The sequence below is a fragment of the Sitophilus oryzae genome, unplaced genomic scaffold (genome assembly GCF_002938485.1).
Source record: "Sitophilus oryzae breed Bouriz unplaced genomic scaffold, Soryzae_2.0 scaffold_497_pilon_pilon, whole genome shotgun sequence".
Classification (NCBI taxonomy): Eukaryota; Metazoa; Arthropoda; class Insecta; order Coleoptera; family Curculionidae; genus Sitophilus; species Sitophilus oryzae.
The window spans coordinates 1,635,262-1,654,661 of record NW_022147081.1 but is presented as its reverse complement, the minus strand read 5'-3'; the positions used below and the strand labels follow the sequence as shown (position 1 = coordinate 1,654,661).

At 33.4% G+C, this 19,400-nt stretch overlaps 1 long non-coding RNA gene across 1 annotated transcript; it reads right to left on the bottom strand.

Moving 5' to 3' along the window:
* Positions 1–9,701: 9,701 nt before the first annotated feature.
* Positions 9,702–10,371, bottom strand: LOC115886800. The gene is made up of 3 exons (XR_004050947.1): positions 10,283–10,371; positions 10,095–10,221; positions 9,702–9,812 (listed from the first exon to the last, which is right to left on the bottom strand). It is a non-coding gene; the product is annotated as an uncharacterized LOC115886800 (long non-coding RNA).
* Between the last annotated feature and the right edge of the window lie 9,029 nt (positions 10,372–19,400).

The following is a 19,400-nucleotide window of genomic DNA, read 5'->3' as shown; positions in this document are numbered from 1 at the left end:
GGCAGGTAGGAAAGAAGAAGAAAACTAATGACATTTTTTTGTCCTGTCCTATAACACGTGCGAGAGTTGGTGGCACTAATCGTGCACAGCCTACGAAAAAGATGGCACATATACTTGCGACATTTGTTTATAATCGTCATCTTGCCCCTATAGGCTCGTCATCTTACCCCGGTACTGGGGCAAGTTGACGAAAATGCACTTTTTTGTTTTTTTCTTTATATTTTTTCAAGAGTACACTTTCATTTTGTTTTTTATGTTTTATTATGTACCTGAATAAATGTACTAACAGATGAAATGGGATCTTTTTTTAAACCCGTTAGTTCGTGTTTTGGAGCCTTTTGTATTTTACTTCGCCAACTTGCCCCGATCTCCCCTACATAATCCGCCTGAAAAGTTCCGGTCGACGAATTAAACCGTGGTTTCAACCTTCATTTACTGGACTATATTCATAACTACTTTTAACTACTAATCCTCTGCTAATCTCCTGTAATCACTTTCTTTTGTTACTTTCAGAAACTTAAGTAAGAAAAAGTGGAAAAAAATCTGAGGTCTAATTAAAACCTTGACAGTTTAGAAAAAGAAACATAACATAATAAAAGGACATTTCTTTTGCTTCTCTTAAAGGGGAATTCTAAACGAACGATTTCGCAATTTATACAACTTATAACTTTCTCCGATTTTAATTGTGATTTTAATGAAGCAATTTCGCAATAAAACTGGCCACGCTACCAACCCATGTCGTCGTTTTTCTTCCATACTACAGCGAAATGAAAAAGAGCCAATTCTTATTAGACAGTAATTGTTTTGGTGAAATTGTTAGCGCATCATCATTTCCTCGAAGATGCCCGATTGGTTAAATTAGCAAAATGTGAAAATAGATATGCAATTTTCTGATTTGGAACGGTTGGGTCGCAGTCAGCTGATGAAATGTCATCCGTGACAAGCTAGAAAACGGAAAAACAATTATAAGAAAACCTAAATAGATGTCTGTTTGTCTCTAACTGCTACTTTGGGAGTTCCTTCGGATCTGCTGTACTGCATCAGTTATTAAGACGTATACCTATTGTGTTGCAATAATAAAAATAATACTACCGCATACAGAGTGTCTAAAAATTTATTTTAAATGGCAATAACTTGTTTAATTTAAATAGAACACCCTGTATGTTTTAGGAGAATCAGATGCACAATTTAATTGTTCATCAAATTGTATTATACCATTTTTACCTATCCCTTCAAGTTTTCGTAGAAAATGCATTTTCTTATAATTTAGACCTCATTTATCAAAATACCCATGGAATATTGACATTTTAGATTGTTTTTAAAGCAACAAATGTACAGGTGCTAAAAACGATAATATTATACCAGTATTGGTATACAAAAATAAAACTATTTATATCTTTATAAAAGAGAAACATTAATTAAATATACCGCCATTATTTCCGCCAAAATATTAATTAATTACATATTTAATTGTATTAGTTAATAAATTATTCTAAATAAATGTGGATTTGGAATCAGAAATCAATATAATAATAAGTTATGAAAATGAACGTCTCTGTTGTTATAAATAAGCATCCGTCAAAAAATGAAATAACATTTTTAAGGTGTTACTTTTTACCAGGCTGTCTAATGCACATACAAAATTAAGGTTTTTAGTATTTGGAGCAATTATTATTAATCAACGCAAACAGTCAATTAATGTAGTTTGAATACTGGAATCATATTATTTTGTTCTCTTTTACAAATATTTAAACATTTTTTTTATTTTTTAATAACATAAACGAACTATATCGACAATATTAGTATCCGTACCATTTAAAAATTTGTTACATCTTTAAAAATAATCAAAAATGTCAATATTCCATGGGTATATTGATTTTTGAGGTCTAAATTATAAGAAAATGCATTTTCTACGAAAACCTGAAGACATAGGTAAAATATGATACAATACAATTTAATAGACAATTAAATTGTGCATCTGATTCTTGTAAAATATACCGGGTGTTCTATTTAAATTAAACAAGTTATTGCCGTTTATAACTAATTATTATTTAAAATAAAATTTTAGACACTCTGTATAAGGTAGTATAATTTTTATTACTGAAACACAAAATTTAGTAAATAGACAATATCAGTACAATATTTGGTTTTAAAAACTTAAATACGCCTGGAGAAATAAAGCATTAAAATTATTACTGTATTTTGACAAAAACCTAAATATTTCAAAAAGGGTAAGATTAAAATGCGGTAAACCTTAATCAAATTTATCTTTATTTTAATCGTAGAAACTAAAAATGTAATAATACAGGGTGTTCCATTTAAAAAAATACAACTTTGATATTTTTTATTTATTTGGGCCACTCGGTATCTTGTAAAAATATTTTTAAATTGTAGCTCTAATAGTCCTTCAATGAACCCAAAACGTACAATTTGCAAAAATCTAAGAGTTTAGCTACGATACTCCGCGTCGTATGTGGTGAACAACCCTGTATATTTTTTATTGCCATTTTTGCTTTTATTTACTACGTGTCAAAGATTAGATGTCCAAGAATTTATATACGTCATGTCAGTTTGACATACCTGCTTCAGTAGCGTATCGGATGTTTGTGTTAATAAATAATTATTATAACTAATCTATTTTTATTAGAAATATATATTTTATTAACAATTTTAATAACTACCAACATTTATTCACAACGTAAAATAAAACAACAAATTATTGAGTCTATGCTACCACGTCTACCCTAATCATCATAGTTTTACACATTTTAAATAAAATTTGAACGGAACTGATAAACCGGAATTTAAGTCGGCCATTTTAGGAGCCCGTAGCCCGTCGCGTTCGATCTAAGATTTTTGATATGCTCTTTCTTTAATCTTTTTATGCAAAGGCCACCATAGTTGCCGTATAGGCCCCGTCCAGGTTAGCCATGGCAGCAAAAAGGAGACGTTAACTTGAAACTAAAAAAAAATTGTCAGAGTCATTGAAAATGTTTTCTTTAAATCTTCGGCTTTCTTTCTGGCATGCAACTAATTTAAAGTAAAGTATGTAACGCGCTGAAGGCGGATACCCATCCAATTACTCGTCTATACGTTTTAGACGGTGCACCGCTACCGAGAGATCATCTAAATCGACTCTTGGCTGTTTTAAAAGAAGGAAAACAGCAAAAAAGAGCGGAGAATTGACCGCCCGCAAGTGCCAATGCACTCATTGGCTCGAATCGAAGCCCGAAGCCTAATTGAAACCGATTGCCTCGCTACAAATTTAATCATCTTTACAGTTTGCTGAACATCGGTATTAAATTAACACCTACAATAAGATACCATTCGGCGCTCTTTTTTTCCATGTCGTTCACTTTGATTTAAACAAGACGCTTTTGTACACTGAGTAATTTCGTCTTTAGATTTACTTTTAACTACCAATTTTTTACTTCACACATTCTTTGGAATTATTCATTAACTTGTGTTTTATATTTTTTTTTTGTTTTGTACAGAGTGTTTCAAAAAATATATGCCATGGCTTTCGTGGGGAGATTCTTCACGTAATAATAAGATTTATTTTTCATATCAACACAGGTCTGATTCTGCTTTGTTTCGTAACTACAGGGTGTTAAAGTCGATTTATTATGGTCTTTTTTCAAGTACTTTTTGGCGTTTCGAATTAAATTTTGAGGGCGAAAGTTACTATAAATGGGCCATATTTTAAAGCTAAAAAAATGTCGACATATTTACCAGTGCGCCACTGACTTCTTTCTCTTGTTAGCGAAATAGTGCAAGCAGTTTAATTCGCATTAAAAATTGTCTCTTGATATTTTGTCGATTTCGGCCTCCTTGATGAGATAAACGCAATTTTATTAATTTGCAGCATCGGACTTATGTTGGTATGATAAATAAATTTTATTTTTACGTGAGGAATATCCCCACGAGAGACGCCACATGTTTTTTTTGACACCCGCTATATGAGATTTTATTTAAAAAAATTTTTTTTCGAAAAAAACTTGGGTACCCTGACGAAAACTGCGCATCGAAAATTTTATCGTTTCAATAAGTAGTTTTCAATAATCAAATTTGCGGATTATGGCGTATATTTTAAAATATTAAATAAATGTTACTATTTGACGTTGCGGACGAATTTTGACCACAGAACATGCTTATTTTGACAGGTGACACTGACAAATTATGACAAGGTTAGGCAGTGTTGCCGCTTTTGATCATTGTTATGTAGTTTCATTTCCTTTTTTAACCAAAACTCTGTATTTATTATATACATTTATCACAAACAAATAAAGAAAATCAGCCAATATCAAAAAAACAAACAATAATAAATTAGGAAGAACCAACCAAATCAACCCCCCCCAAATATCCAACCTAACCCGAGATATGGAAGTGGGAGAATGAGCTTCGACGAGTGCGCATCCAAATTTTTGTCGACGGCAAGATGGCAGACATCTTCCAGGTCTCGCTGTCACTTCCCCTCTTTAATTGACATCTGTTTGTTTTGTTTTGTTTTTCGTTTGTGTTGTTATCTAGTTAAAATTTATTATTATCTCAATTATTCTAAACACTAATTCAAAAAGGCCTGTTGTATATTCATAGTCATTCTAGAAAGCTAATACGCCGGGAATAATGATTAGTTTTCATGTGTAAGTTTATACAACATAATCGTGTTTACAGATGATTCAAAACTGTTTATTTTTAACTTTCCTAAAGGCGATTTGTAAAAATCGTGATTGTAATTGGGAATGGTCAAAAATAAGTGTATGATGTGGCCATTTAAAGAGGATGTTTTTATTACGTGTGGAGGAAGAAGATACTTGGAATCAATGTTCGTGGTTCTGTAAAACAGTGCACTCTTATAGTGTCCATGAAAGCACAAGTTCAAGTGACCAGAAATATATCAAATAAGATTGGTCCTTACTTGACAAGAAGATTATTTGGAGGAAAAGAAAACATAAGATAGGGTATTTTAATCGAACAGCGAAAATTTAACATTTTTATTGTAAAGTTTGTTGTAGGTAGTTGTAGTTTTGTGCTAAATATTTCTAACATTAGCAGCGGCTGTGTTCAGAGTGTCAAGAGGAGGAGAATTCAGTTAATTAGATTTATGCACAGTTACAGGTATGAAGGCTTTTTCAAACATAGTATCGAGTTCTATAGTCAACATTTTTAGTATTCCTACAACTGTAAAAACAAGGAACATTGGACTGGAAAAATGGCAAGATTTATATAGAAAGAAAGGGTATTATGCCAATAAGAAAATTAAATCTGTAGGCAGAAGTTTCTTATTTAAAAACTGTTATGGGGCATATATTAATTTGTATCTCTGCCACAAATCACTGAGAAAAATCATATAATATTCATAATTGTTAACGAGATGATATTTAAAGAGTGTTAAAAATGAGATTATTAGTCATGAAGCTTACAATGTTACTTTGTTTCAATATTACACTTTTATTCTTGTAAAATCTATGATGAAGTTCAAAAGCATTTTGCAATGGCTTTAAATTGTGAGCCAGGATTTATAGCAAAGGTATTTGATGCAATGAACTTAATCAGGGGATTGTCAATCCCATGTTTTTAAATAGATAAAATACAGGCCAAAGTTGACAATATTACAGTTGAGAAGAAACTATTTTATCTTAAAAAAATTCTTAAAATTCTGAGATCATATAATCTAATTTTCTTAATAAATTAGGTATATGTATGTTGTACATACAGAATTTTGGTATGGACAAATAAGGATCGACAAGCTTCTTTTTGTGCAAAAAATAAATTATTTTTGTAGTATTAAGACAAACGATAATGTGTTTTACAAACTTACCGGTAACAGTTTTTTTATAATAAAATATTTAGGAATAATTTGGGTTGTTTATCAATATATTAATGACTTGAATTTTGACAAATTCAATTTGTATCAAAATAATTTTACGAAATATAAAATTGATGTTCTATTACAAGACTGAGTTTTTTTTGTCGACAAAAACCAGGATAAATACTAATAATAATACCCATAATAAAATCAATGATGTTTATGTATTATGAAAATATTTGTTAGAAGACATGTTATGTAACAATTTTTGGTAACACAATTTGAAGGGACGAATAAAAAAAATAAAACAAAAACATATTTTTTCTAGGTTTATATTAAAAATACAAGGTAAGTAATCATCAAAAATAATTATGCACCAAATGTTTTTTATGAATATACAACTTGAACAAAAAGTTGTTTAGAACAATTTTTACCAAATTTGCAAAAATTTTAAATTGAAACGCGTAATTCTGTACAAGTAAACATGAAATAATTTAAATACTTATTTAATGGCATTTCGAGTGTTTAACGACGAAAAGGTCATCTGTCCGTAGCGTCTTTTGTCAGAATATTCTTATATTTAGTGTATTATATACCAATATTGTACGCAGTTTTGAAACTGATAATTAAATAAATCATATTAATGTTAACTAACCATAATAAATGATAGAATTTCACTAAATTTAAATTGCCCCCCGTATGGTTGAAAACAGCAAATTGATATTTGATTACTTATAGATTACCACCTATATACAAAATGACACGGAGACCTGGAATATGGCGCCCAACTTGATTAGACCTTCCGCGCATGTTGAAGCTCATTCTCTATCCCTTCTATTTCTCTGAACCTAACCAACCAAAGTAACCCCCAAAATAACCAATCTAACCAACCCCCAATAAATATAGAAACCAACGCAATCATTTTTTGTTGATTGCGTATTATCTGCTTTTGTATAAAACCTTGTTTGGAATTTTACCACACTCTGGCAATACCGCATTAAATGTCATTCAGGACATAAATATGGCGACTTTTCAATTTTGAACAACTTTTACACTTTTATTCTGTATATTTTTTAAAAGTAAGTAACTATCTAAAAATAGCAAAATAAAAACACTAAATCACCACAATACACCAAACGAGGGGTAAACCGCAGAGGAATTATGGTGTACACTATGAAGGAATTCTACAGGAATTCCAAGGAATTACGAGGAATTCCAAGGAATTACGAGGAATTCCAAGGAATTCCATAGGAATTACTAGGAATTCCCATTATTTCCGTAAGAATTCCAAGGAATTCCTTAGAAATTTAGAGGAATTCCACAGGAATTAAGAGGAATTACAAGCAACTTTATAAAAAATTAACGAACATTAGTAAACCATGAATACTATAATAGGTAGTACTAAATTTAAAGAAAAACGTTTTGCAGGCGATTTTTTACTATCCGTTTTTCGTTTTCGCTTCCAAAATTTCCCAATATCAAATATCTACAGGTTAGATATTCTTTTAATTTAATATTGTACCCTCGATTATATATCTAAAATATTTTCCAATAGTACGGCCGAACCACCCCCGAGAGATCTACTTATAACGTTCCCTGATTTCGCCATTTTAAAGAAACCCTCATAAGATTTTTTTATTCAGTACTCCAGAAAGTGTAAAGTTGATTTTTTCATTTCCTCGGAATAATACCTAGGTATATACTATAGGGAAATTAATACAACTTTAGGTGCACTTCATCAATGATACCATGCGTAATCTTATGGAATTTACTGGTGATCGTATTATGACGTGCAACTGAAGTTTTATTAATTTCCTTTCCTATAGATACGAGTATAACTAGGTACCTATCATTTTCAAAAAATCCCGAGAAAAATTAATTTTAATAAGTAAGTGCCGACATATTTCCAGTATTTTCACCTCATGATCCCCTATGGGCCCTAAAATTTAACTAAAAAAAAACGTAAATCTCGTAATAGTACTTTTTATTGTAAGATCTAGTACTTATAGAGACATTAGACATTTATAAAAATCACCTGAAAATTCATAGCGGAACTGCGAAACCGAGGTGGCAACGCTGGTTCAGACTGACAGAGTTACCGAGTTCGTTACCAAGGAATTCCAAGGAAGACCTTGAATGATTGACCTTGACTTTGTAGACCAGGAATTCCAAGGAATTCCGAAGGAATTACGAGGAATTCTGAGGAATTATTTGAGTAAAAGGAATTACGGTGTACACTTTTCCCTCTGCGGTTTACCCCTCGACACCAAAACACTTTTAATTTTACACTGGACGCGCGTTTCGCTAACCATGTTAGCATCATCAGCAGATGATTGTAAACTGATGCTGGATCCCGCAAATGCGGGATCCCTCTGAGATTCCGCGGGATCGAAGTTACGGGATTTATCGTGCGGGATCCGCGGGATTGACACATTACTACTGGGTAACCGAATCGATCTCGATCAAGGTCAAACCCCTTCGTTCCGGGCCGATGAGTCGACACTCGGAACCCGGGGGACGCGTTACTGGTGGACAATTTCGTCAAATAAACTGCCGGACATAATTATCGGGACAAGCAAAATTTTAGGGTAAATTTAAAGTTGAATATCTCTTGAACTAAAAAAGATTTTGGGATGCGGTTTAGACCAGGTTTTAGATGCATCTATTGTGATTAAGATGCTATGTGGTTTTCGAAAATATATTTAGCGAATTCTCGTATACAGGGTGTTTTATAAGAAAGTGAAAATTTGGTTAAGAATCTTTTTTACCGCAAATTTACGAGTTTTAAAAAATCGAAATTTTTATCAAGTACGACTAATCTGTATTGAAATTAGAAAAAACAATTTGATCGATTTTTATTTTTTTTTTGTTTTAAGGAAAATTTACTTTTTTTCGAAAAATATGCATTTTTAGTCATACGTATTTTTTTTTTGGTCCTAAGTGGTACAAAAAGCTTTGTACATTCTGCATATGCCAAAAAATTATTAATATAGAGTGTATCTAAAAGCAGATAACTAACACAAGTCAAAAAAAACTTCAACATCAGAATAATATTTTTATTTATAAAATAAGTAGATAAATTATAATAAAATTTAAGTTTTTTTAATATTAAATATATTTTTTGAACACCCTGTATAAATCGGTCCAAATTTCTGTAAAGCTAGTTTAAGATACACGCTATATCAATATATTGTGGGCCTTTTGTACCGTTTAGGACCAAATGTATGACTATTGTTTACAGTCCCGCACTTTTGCGGATCCGCGGGATTGATTGCTTTAATCCCGCGGGTTTGCGGGATTGAGATTTTGGTGCGGGATTGCATTCCCTATAGGAGACCTATAAATTATTAAAGATATTTGCACTTATTTAAGGCTCAGCCTGTATATATTTTAAAATTTTTAACGAATTATCTCAAGTCAAGAGTGGACGAAAATGTGGTGAAAAATGTGTGGCCCATTACGATAGCCGTCTATCAATTATACATATAGCGTTCGACCCGTGAGGTCGCGGGAACGGCTCATCATTTAGCCGAATCCGTCTGATGATTAAGGTCAGAAACGAAGAAGACGCGGACGAAGAGTGGAAGGATGGACCTGACGAGCGATAGATGCAACGACCACGTGAAATCGTAAAACAAATTGAATCCGAGCCGCGCGCACTATTAAATACTGTTAGACTTTATAAAATTCAAAAATCCATTTAGTTAATCGCGGAGAAAATGCTCACGAGCACACATACACATCCGTACAGTCAAACACGAAATTTGCGAAATGTGGGAATCCGACAAACCCAATTAACAAATTTGTAAAATATTTTCGTATTAAATATACTGTAATGATAAACATACATTCTTCGAGGTGGTTATAATCATGATATGATTATATATTCCTGTTGCCTGGCCCATTTAGTTAAGTCCGCCCCTGTTTTTTGCACCGATTCGGCTGTTCGTGTAAAATCTACGGCTATTACTTCATCCCAACCCACAAATTTGCATTTGAATACCTAGAAATAATTGAATAACTTATTAATAAAATTATACATATCTTGCAAACAGAGAATAGGTTTGTATAATTAAGAAGAAGAATTTAACCGCTTTTTTCTGTTATTACGGGGATTATAGACACACATTATAGACTGTCCAACAAAGAATTCCTGATAATGACAGTTGTATCTTTCATCTTAATTCACAGACAAATTATATTTTCTGTAATTTTTTGAACGTCGTTTGATGAAATCCTCCCTGATTCAATGGACAGACATTATAAAAAGTAAATAAACACAAACCTGTGGTTCTGTACCTTCCCTAACCCTGGTAACCAATGCATAATCAGGCCTATCAATCATGTTGAATAATTCTTCAGACAGTTTTACAGCGGCAGCATTCACTAATCTAGTACTCTTTTTACCAATCCTGTTCAAAAGATAATATAAAATTAGTATTTTATCTAGAGGAAAATAGTTCAGTAACTTACCACACAAAAACGTCCAGGTAGCAATCCAAAATGTACACGTTTTTACTTTTCAGTAAAGTGTTTACTAATTTTCCATGCGGTACTTCAACTGAGGTAATTCTAGGTAGCCCATCCCGAGCTGAACGCGGTACAAACGTGGCGGTACAGGAGTATCAAAACATAATGAAAATATCGATGAAGAAATAGAGAATAACATTCATCACTTACAAAAACCAGATGTGACAAGTATTGTGGTAGAATCGAAGGGAATAATGGTATCAAAGAAAAGAACAAAGATGTGTTTGATTTACATACTTCAAGTGATGATTTGATTAGAAGAAACAGTTCCAACGATTATAACAATCTATATAAAGATGATATCACTAAAAACCGTGATGACGATTTCAAAGCAACCAAAATAAACTGTGGTTCTTAACAGAAATTAATAGTGATAAAAAAGCAAGGCAAAATATTCTCGATTGCAGTGAAGGAACATGTAGCCAAATTGTGAAAGCTGAGAGTTGTTTTCGAGAAGAATGTAGAAATTAATCTGGATTAAATTTTATATTTAAGTAAAAAATACAACTTTGACTAAATTACCTCACTAATTTAGTCATGAACGGTTAAGCATCAGTCAGAACCTCCGAATTAGTAGAACAAATTAGTGGGTTTATATTAGCGTAGAAGAACCAAAAAACATTGACAAACAAACATTCGCAACTGTTTGTGAATGTTTGAAAACGTTTGCAAATATTGGTTCGTTTCTATTTTTCTCTTTTTGAACAGGACAAGAATTCGTGAATTAACAGTGAGTTTTTGAACATTTGTCAACGATCCGGAATATTGCACCAAATGGCTCCGCGAAAAACAGCTATTGTAAATGCCGCTGCTTTTATTATAATCTGTGTTTTGAAAGAAAAGGAGACTATGAAAAAAAAAACGAAAAGGAAACATAGGTTCTGGACGTCATACTTCTTGAAAACAAGAAACTCAGTACAACTGATTCGTGATATAACAAGAGATGATAGAAGTGGCCTATTTAGGAATTTCTCTAGAATGTCACAAGAAGACTTTCAATACTTAATATCGTTAATCGGTCCTAAAATAGGTAAAAAAGATACAAATTACAGAGACTGTATTCCTATGGAACTGAGATTGGCTATAACACTTCGGTTTTTAACGACCGGAGATTCCTACAACAGCCCTATGCATCTCTTTAGAGTTTCGAAGCCAGTTATATCAAGCATTATTCCAGAGATTATTTAGCTTTCACAATGTCCACTGTAGTTCCATTTTTTCTGCTATATCACACCATGCATCATGTTTTTTAAATTTGTTGTGGTATAAATTATGGGTTGATTTTCATATTTCGGGTTTTAATCTATATAAATCAATCAATTTCAAGCACTCGTACTTATCCGGGTTTTTTTCGATCATACGGTACGACTTCATGTATATTTGTCATCAAATTAAGAAAAATATAGGCCAAAATATCAATGACTGCACCATACTCTTCACGGTTGGCTCGTTACATGTATATCGAATAATCTACACTGTGTCTCGCTCTATTTGACAACCGAAATAAATTAAAAATGCCCCGATCTCATCATAAAAGCCTGAACCGGTTCGAATATCGTACACAGAGGCCAAAGAAAACCAAACGAAAAACAAAAATCCCATTAACTGGTCGATTATTTGCATTATTTAGACACGAGCAGGCATTAATTTGGTGTAAATATGTTGGAAAAAGGTTAGCAGCGTTTAGATTCACTTTAAATTAACACGATTCGGAGAAGTTTTATAAAAAACATGGGTATTTTCTTTAGATAGTCGTAAGAGAATAGGCATTTAATCTTGTGGTGAAAGAACGTGTTTCTTCACCAAAAAAACTTGAAACTTATAATTTTTTATGGGTTTATACGGAGCAATCAACAATGATTGAAATTGTTCAATCATGACTCATGATCACTGAGTGCGCAGAGACGATAACCATTCGTGCCATGAAGTTTGGAGAACTCACCTTTGCAAACCTGTCTCAGATACTGGTTTTTTTCAAAGCCATGAGACTGTATGAGGGAGACACACTAGATATGGTATGAGGGTGAATACATATGACCTACCCCTTAGGTAGTACCACTACTCACTTGAAAATCTTAGGGCAACACCCCACTTATGGCGCCTTTTTGGAAAGCCCATGAAAAATGCTAAACGATGATCATAAAGTTTTAAGGGTGAAATTGAAAAGCTACCCCTTACACGAAAAATTAGGTGGACATTAATGAAAAAAGTGATTTTTTAGCATAAGTTACAAATTACAAATTGGGACCCAGCTAAATGAGGCAAATGAGGTATTTTTCAAACCACCCCGACCCACCCCTAGGTGCCCCCCCCCCCCTCACTTCTAATCTGAAGATAGCGATACCCCACTTGTGACACTTCTTTGGAAAGCTAATTGAAATTACTAAACGATGGTCATACAGACTTCAAGTTAATTACTGGTAAGTAGTGATAAGAAGTGTAGGTGTGACAATTTGAAAGAAATTTAAAATGATAAGTTATTTTAACAATTGCTCAAAATGACAGCCGTTTTGTTCCATACAAAAATAAAAATGATTTTCAAATTCTACTCTCACTTTTTGGAAAGTCTCTCTCGGAATATTTCGACATGCTTCAGTTATCCTCTGCCGCAATTCTTGCAACGAACCTGGTTTTGTCTCGTAGACTATGGATTTAGTGTAACCCCACAAGAAAGAGTCTAAAGGAGTGAGATCAGGTGACCTTAGCGGCCACTCGATTGGACCCCTTCTGCCCAATTCATTGCCTTGGATAATATCTATCCAACCACCGCCTTGTGACAATAGAAGAATGCAGAGGGGTTCCATCTTGCCGAATGTGTTTGAGGTCTTCATTAAGAGTTAAATTTCCTTCCAAATCTCTTTGATTTTCAACCTCATTTACAATGGCTGGCTCTATTAAATTGTTCAGCATTTCCACATAAGCATCGTCAGTCAAATTTCCATCGATGAAAAATGGACCTATAATTTTATCGCCTAGTATTCCGCACCAAACATTGAGCTTTTGGGGATGTTGGGTGTGTCCACGATTTATTATGCAACGTCTCCAAGAAACTAGTACAGAATTTGGGCTAAAACTTAATCCTAACAAAACTACTGTCATGATTGTGGACCGACAAAACAACAACCAACCTCACGTGGGAAACATAGCTGGATTTAAGGTGGTTAATAAATACTTATATCTGGGATCGCTAATCGACAACAGCGGCTCATGCGAAGGCGAAATAAGACGTAGAATTGCGCTGGCTAGAACAGCCGTAACTAAATTAACTAAGATATGGAAAGATACAGCCATCACTAAGAATACCAAACTAAGACTCACAACTCAGCCTCTCAAAAAAAATAAACCGATGTTTTCTGACATATATTGGTCACATTGCTAGAAGAACGGACTCACTGCAGCTGCTAATAGTCGAGGGAAAGGTAGAGGGAAAGCGACCACGAGGAAGATCACCCAAGAGATGGGTTGATCAAACTAAAGACCTAATCGGCCAAGGCCTTCATGAAACCGTCAGCATGGCTCAAAACAGAGCGGACTGGCACAATACGATAAAAACCGCTACAGGAACATCATAGTCACTAATCCCTCTTCAGGGAAACGGACCAAAGAGAGAGAGAGAGGGTGTGTCCTTCAACAACAATATGCGGAGTCTCATCGCTCAAGTATCTGCAGTTCTGCTTATTCACATTTCCGTTTACAAAAATGAGTACTCATCACCAGGGTTCGGAAGTAGTTAATTAAGACGTAATTTACCTGATTAACTACATGTAGTTTTTCTTCAAAAACTACGTCTTTTCCCGTTCATTATCTACATGAAAACTACGTTAATAAACTATGTATTGATATTATGAATAATTTTCCTTTGTATGAGGTGTAATACAGATAATATGATGTAAATATTATATCTAAAGCCATATTTCTTCTGTTTTCTTAAATACATTATGTGTTTTTAAAGCATCAACTTATTAAAACCTCACCTCAAACCTTTGATATTTGAAAGTTACATAAACTACACCCTCTACATAAACTACATTAACTACATGTAATGTAGTTTATGTAGTTTTTAAAAGTTTTTCATCACTAAAAGAAATATATTTAGTGAGTGAAGGTTCCCTTCGAATTTCCTCCGTCATTAGTTCGCAGAACTGAATCCATCTATCTGGACCGTCGTCGCCAAGTTCCTGCAGAATCTTCATTTTTTAGGGATGGAATTTGTACATTTTCAATACTCTTCTGACAGATGTTCGAGGTATACCTGTGATTGATGCCAACTGGCTTGTTGATGCTTCTGGATTGACCGATACCTGACCAATAACTTCCATCTGCATTTCTTCATTCAGTACCCTGGGCCCTGTCGTTGTTTTATTTTTGACCGATCCAGTTTCTTGAAACTTTAAAATCAAATCTCTAACATAAACGTGACTTACGTTTTTGTCCGGATTTCTCTCATTGAAAGCATGTGCCGTTCTCAAATAGCCCATACCTTCACCACCATAGAGAAAAACTATTTGAATTCTTTCCTCCATAGTATAAACCATTTTTTTTCAAATAAGCGAATCAAATAAAGGTTAAAAATACCACCAAATTTGCAATTGATTGAAAATCGATAGAAGACAGTGTAAAAACGCAAAGATATGCCGTTTTAAGGTACCTGTTTGTTGAAAGTAAAAAAAATAGATGATAAGGAAGAATTTGCGTTGAAAAACGAATTATCTTTGGCATAAGTTACAAATTGGGGCCCAGCTAAATGAGGCAAATGAGGTATTTGCCTCATTTAGCTGGGCCCCAATTTGTAACTTATGCCAAAGATAATTCGTGTTAACTATAATATTCCTTGCTTATGCTGATAAAATCACTTTTTTCATTAATGTCCACCTAATTTTTCGTGTAAGGGGTAGCTTTTCAATTTCACCCTAACAACTTTATGATCATCGTTTAGTATTTTTCATGGGCTTTCCAAAAAGGCGCCACAAGTGGGGTGTTGCCATTTAAGATTTTCAAGTGAGTAGGGGTGCCGCCGAGGGTGCCGTCTAAGGAGTAGCTTGGGGTGGTTCAAAAAATACGTCATATGTTCCCCCTCGATTCTCCCTCGATATTATGGAAACGGTATTTTTATTTTTTTATATTTTTTTTGGTTTAAAAATTATAGCCACAATTATAGCGTATTGTTACAAAACCATATAAATTATATATATCACTGTAATCACAAAACTTCAATTTATTTCTGTATTGTAACGGAATCTTAAATTATGTCTTTATTTTCGAGAAAATTTAATCCAAACATAAGGAATATTTTGTTGATATTTGACCATCGAAATCTTAAAAATAAAGAAGTTGTCTAAAAATGTGCTACAATACGGATATAGTATAATTCTTTATCTTTAATTTCCTTCTTCATTTGTGCAAAAATACCTAGCCAGTTTGTAGCGTTTTTTATAAAACATTACCACTGCGAACGGCAGCTTTTCGTTGGTAGAGCAGTCGTGGATAAGGTATTTCACTGGAAAGAACTAATTAACAATAATAACTCGAAATTATAAATATTGGGCGCCAGGCATGAACAGATAAAGAAAACACAGTTGTTTATTACTTAAAACTAGTGACTATATTCATTCATGATGTTCTTTGCTGGTACATGACATTGTAAAGTTCTAGTAAATATATAGTGGTTATATGTCGAGTAAAGCTATGTATGTAAATAATATTAAATATGTTCTATGAAAAGACTATGAAAAATACAATGCGTGTAACGTTTAAGAGAATATATGAAATGTAGCATTATTTTAATTAATTTGATATATTTTATATGATGTTAGTGCAATAATAATATCTATAAAAAAGTAATACTATTACAAGGCGTAATGTAATGAAACCTAAAATCTAAATCATAGTAATAATCTAACCACTAATAGTCTGTACGATATCGTTTAAAATGTACGTTAAGTTAAGACTGAAAATCGACTTTAAAGTTAAAAATAAAATCGACTTTAAAATTAGAACCTAAATCTACACTTAGCTGTTCTTGAGGCAATCCTGTTTCGAAGAGTAGCAGCGTGAGGTCGGCTCATATCTCTGCAATGTCTCTCGGCTATCCTGTTGGCCAATACAACAAAAGAGGCCAGAATGAGGACACCATGAATCAATACAGCCGTAACTACTGACTAGACTGAAAAATGGGAGCGAAGCAGCATGGGGCTTACACTGTATCCATACTGTGGCAATATGGGGACACTACCCGTACCTTGGAACCCTACTAGGACCTTGGATAATGTCCGTAACCTGGACCATAACCTTGGATACAGTCCGTCCATAAGATAACGGTACAGGGGAACACTACCCGTACCTTGGGTACTACTAGGACCTTGGATAATGCCCGTATCTTGTAAATAGTCCGTACCTTGGACCCTAAAATACGAAACTCTTGTTTAAAATCAAACAAGATCTAATAAACAAAATGAACCTACCTCGAATTACTTCCGAGGGCTCACTAAATAATAAAGAACATGTCCTTTCTTCCATGTGACATTCTGGAGGACAAAAAAAAAGGGACGCCAACGTGCCAGCAAAATACAAATACAAGTTAGGTTGGGACATCCAAAACTCTACCCTAAAAATATGCAGTAATAATATCGAATCTAAAAGGATAATATCTCATCTTTACCTGTTGCTTTGAAATAGCAGCTGATTCAGATTATACAGCAAGATTTAAATAATCACCATTTCTAAAAGCCGGGATGGTTAGGTTAGGCTACAGAGCGCGAAAAGCAAAAGTCAGTCGACAGCACAAAGAGTTGACAGAAGCGATGTTGACAGCGCCTCCACAGAGCGATAACAGGGTTGTGTCAAACGATAACAGGGTTGTGGACTAGAGAACGTAAAAATTACGCGTCAAATAAATTATCCGGCCTGAACGAGAGGGAATCCGGTGATGATAGGCCAGACATCATATATTATATATAAAAAAGACATGTAACGAACTAAAAACGTTACAAGTTTTACATAAAACGTTTAATGCCGAACGCTTATTTTGCTACTTTTTCAGACTAGCGAAATGGACTCTTAAGGCCACTAAGATTAACTCCCCTCCCATACTTTCTACATGCATTAAAAATAATATTTTACTGACGTTTCGTAGAGAAACATTATTATATAACTAAAATAAAACTAAATAGAAACCAGCCATTCGTAAATCGGTAAAACAATCAACCGGTACGAAGCAAGAACACGACAAGGAACGAAGCGTTTGCAGAAATTAAACGAATAAAATAGTTTATCTGCCATAGTATTTATTGAATTGCAATCCGGAACTGCTCGCTAAATTCATGTCCATTGTTTCATATAAACAACAGCTTTGTGCTCTTTATATAACTTATAAACGGGAGGAAAAAATGACTTATTTACCGGTGAAAATAAATAGAACACAACAGATTTAAAGTCGACAAGCTGGTTATTAATTTACGACAATGGGTACACTCCCTGTTGTTGTGTATTTTTTTGTAGGAAAATATGTAATATTCTCTTTAAGGTAGCGGTAATTTATGTAATTTTTAGAATTGCAGTTTGTCAGGCAGAAATTTTTAATGTATTTGATCAACTCCAAGGGTTCAAGGATCAACTTGACCGGAAAAAATCGAAGATTTTCCTGGATTTAAGTAAGAACAATCTTCGGATTGTCGCGGGGTTTTTAACAGGACACCAATGAAGAGGATGAAGCCTATAGGCTTGGTGCATTCTCCGCCCGTGCTGACACCATGGGAGAATATCGTAAACAATTAGTACTTAAAAATACACGGGTTTAAATAGCGAGAATATGAAAAATGTATTATTTTATTATTCTAAAAGCGTTGGGAAGTAAAATATGTGAAAATTCTAAAAATAAAAATAAAAAGGTAAATATTTTAATATCTTTAGAAGGTCTAACTTGTATTATAATTTATTATTCGAGTTAAAAAAAAATTGTCACAACACAACACGGCGTCTAGTTCGAATTCATTTTACGAGCCCTAACAACTATATGTTGGGACAAGTTCATATTTTGGAATTATTGCCCTGGTTTTTCAAAATGACTGAAAAATATATGTTTAATTTTTTAAATATAAACATAGCCATATATCCTAAACAACTTCACAATATTTTTATGAATTTGTAAATCAATCCATATTTACAGTAGCGGATTTTGTTCATAAAAGGGACAAATTTGCTGACAACTAAATGTTGGGACAAGCATTTTTAAATAATTAATATCATCATAGGCGGCTTTGCTATAAACGTTACAAATGTCGCAAACTGTTTACTTCAGCATTGACAGCTTGTAAGTGACTCGATACTTTGAGTAGTGAGATTTACTGTAAGTAATTTTAACTTTTTTAATTTTCAATTTTGTTAATTTAATTCAAAGTAATGGTCCGTGGAAAAGCTACAAATCAAAAACTACACGAAATTATCATTCGTCAATACAGTACGGGAAAAACAATTCGAAAAATTTCTGATGATTTAAGTATTCCAAAAACCACGGTCTTTAATATAATAAAAAAATACGGCAAATATGCCAATGTAGACGTTAGAGGTAACAGTTCGGGAAAGCCAAAAGTTGTATCTCAGAGAGATTTACGAAATTTAGTAAAAATTTGCAAGTCTGCGAGAAGAAGTACTCTTCGCGAAGTAACAGTTAAATGGAATACTGTAACTAGTTTAAGTATATCAAGAGAATGTTGCCGAAAATATATCCATAAATGCGGTCTGGGGTTTTACAAGGTAAACTTTATTTTGTGTGGATAATCAATTATCTGAAGATTATTGATACAAATTCTTATTTAGGCCAAAGAAAAACCGCTACTGACAGAAGTTCAAAAGAAAAATCGCTACAATTGGGCAAAATCTAAATTATCGTGGACACAAAACAATTGGAATAAGGTCATATTTAGCGATGAGTCTAAATTTGATGTTTGCGTTGGAGATCATCGAAAACGAATAATACGAAATAAAGCAGAAGCCTTTCATAAAGATTGCTTGAGGCGTTTCATAAAGAGAGTTGTTAAATTTCCTAAAGGGATTATGGTTTGGG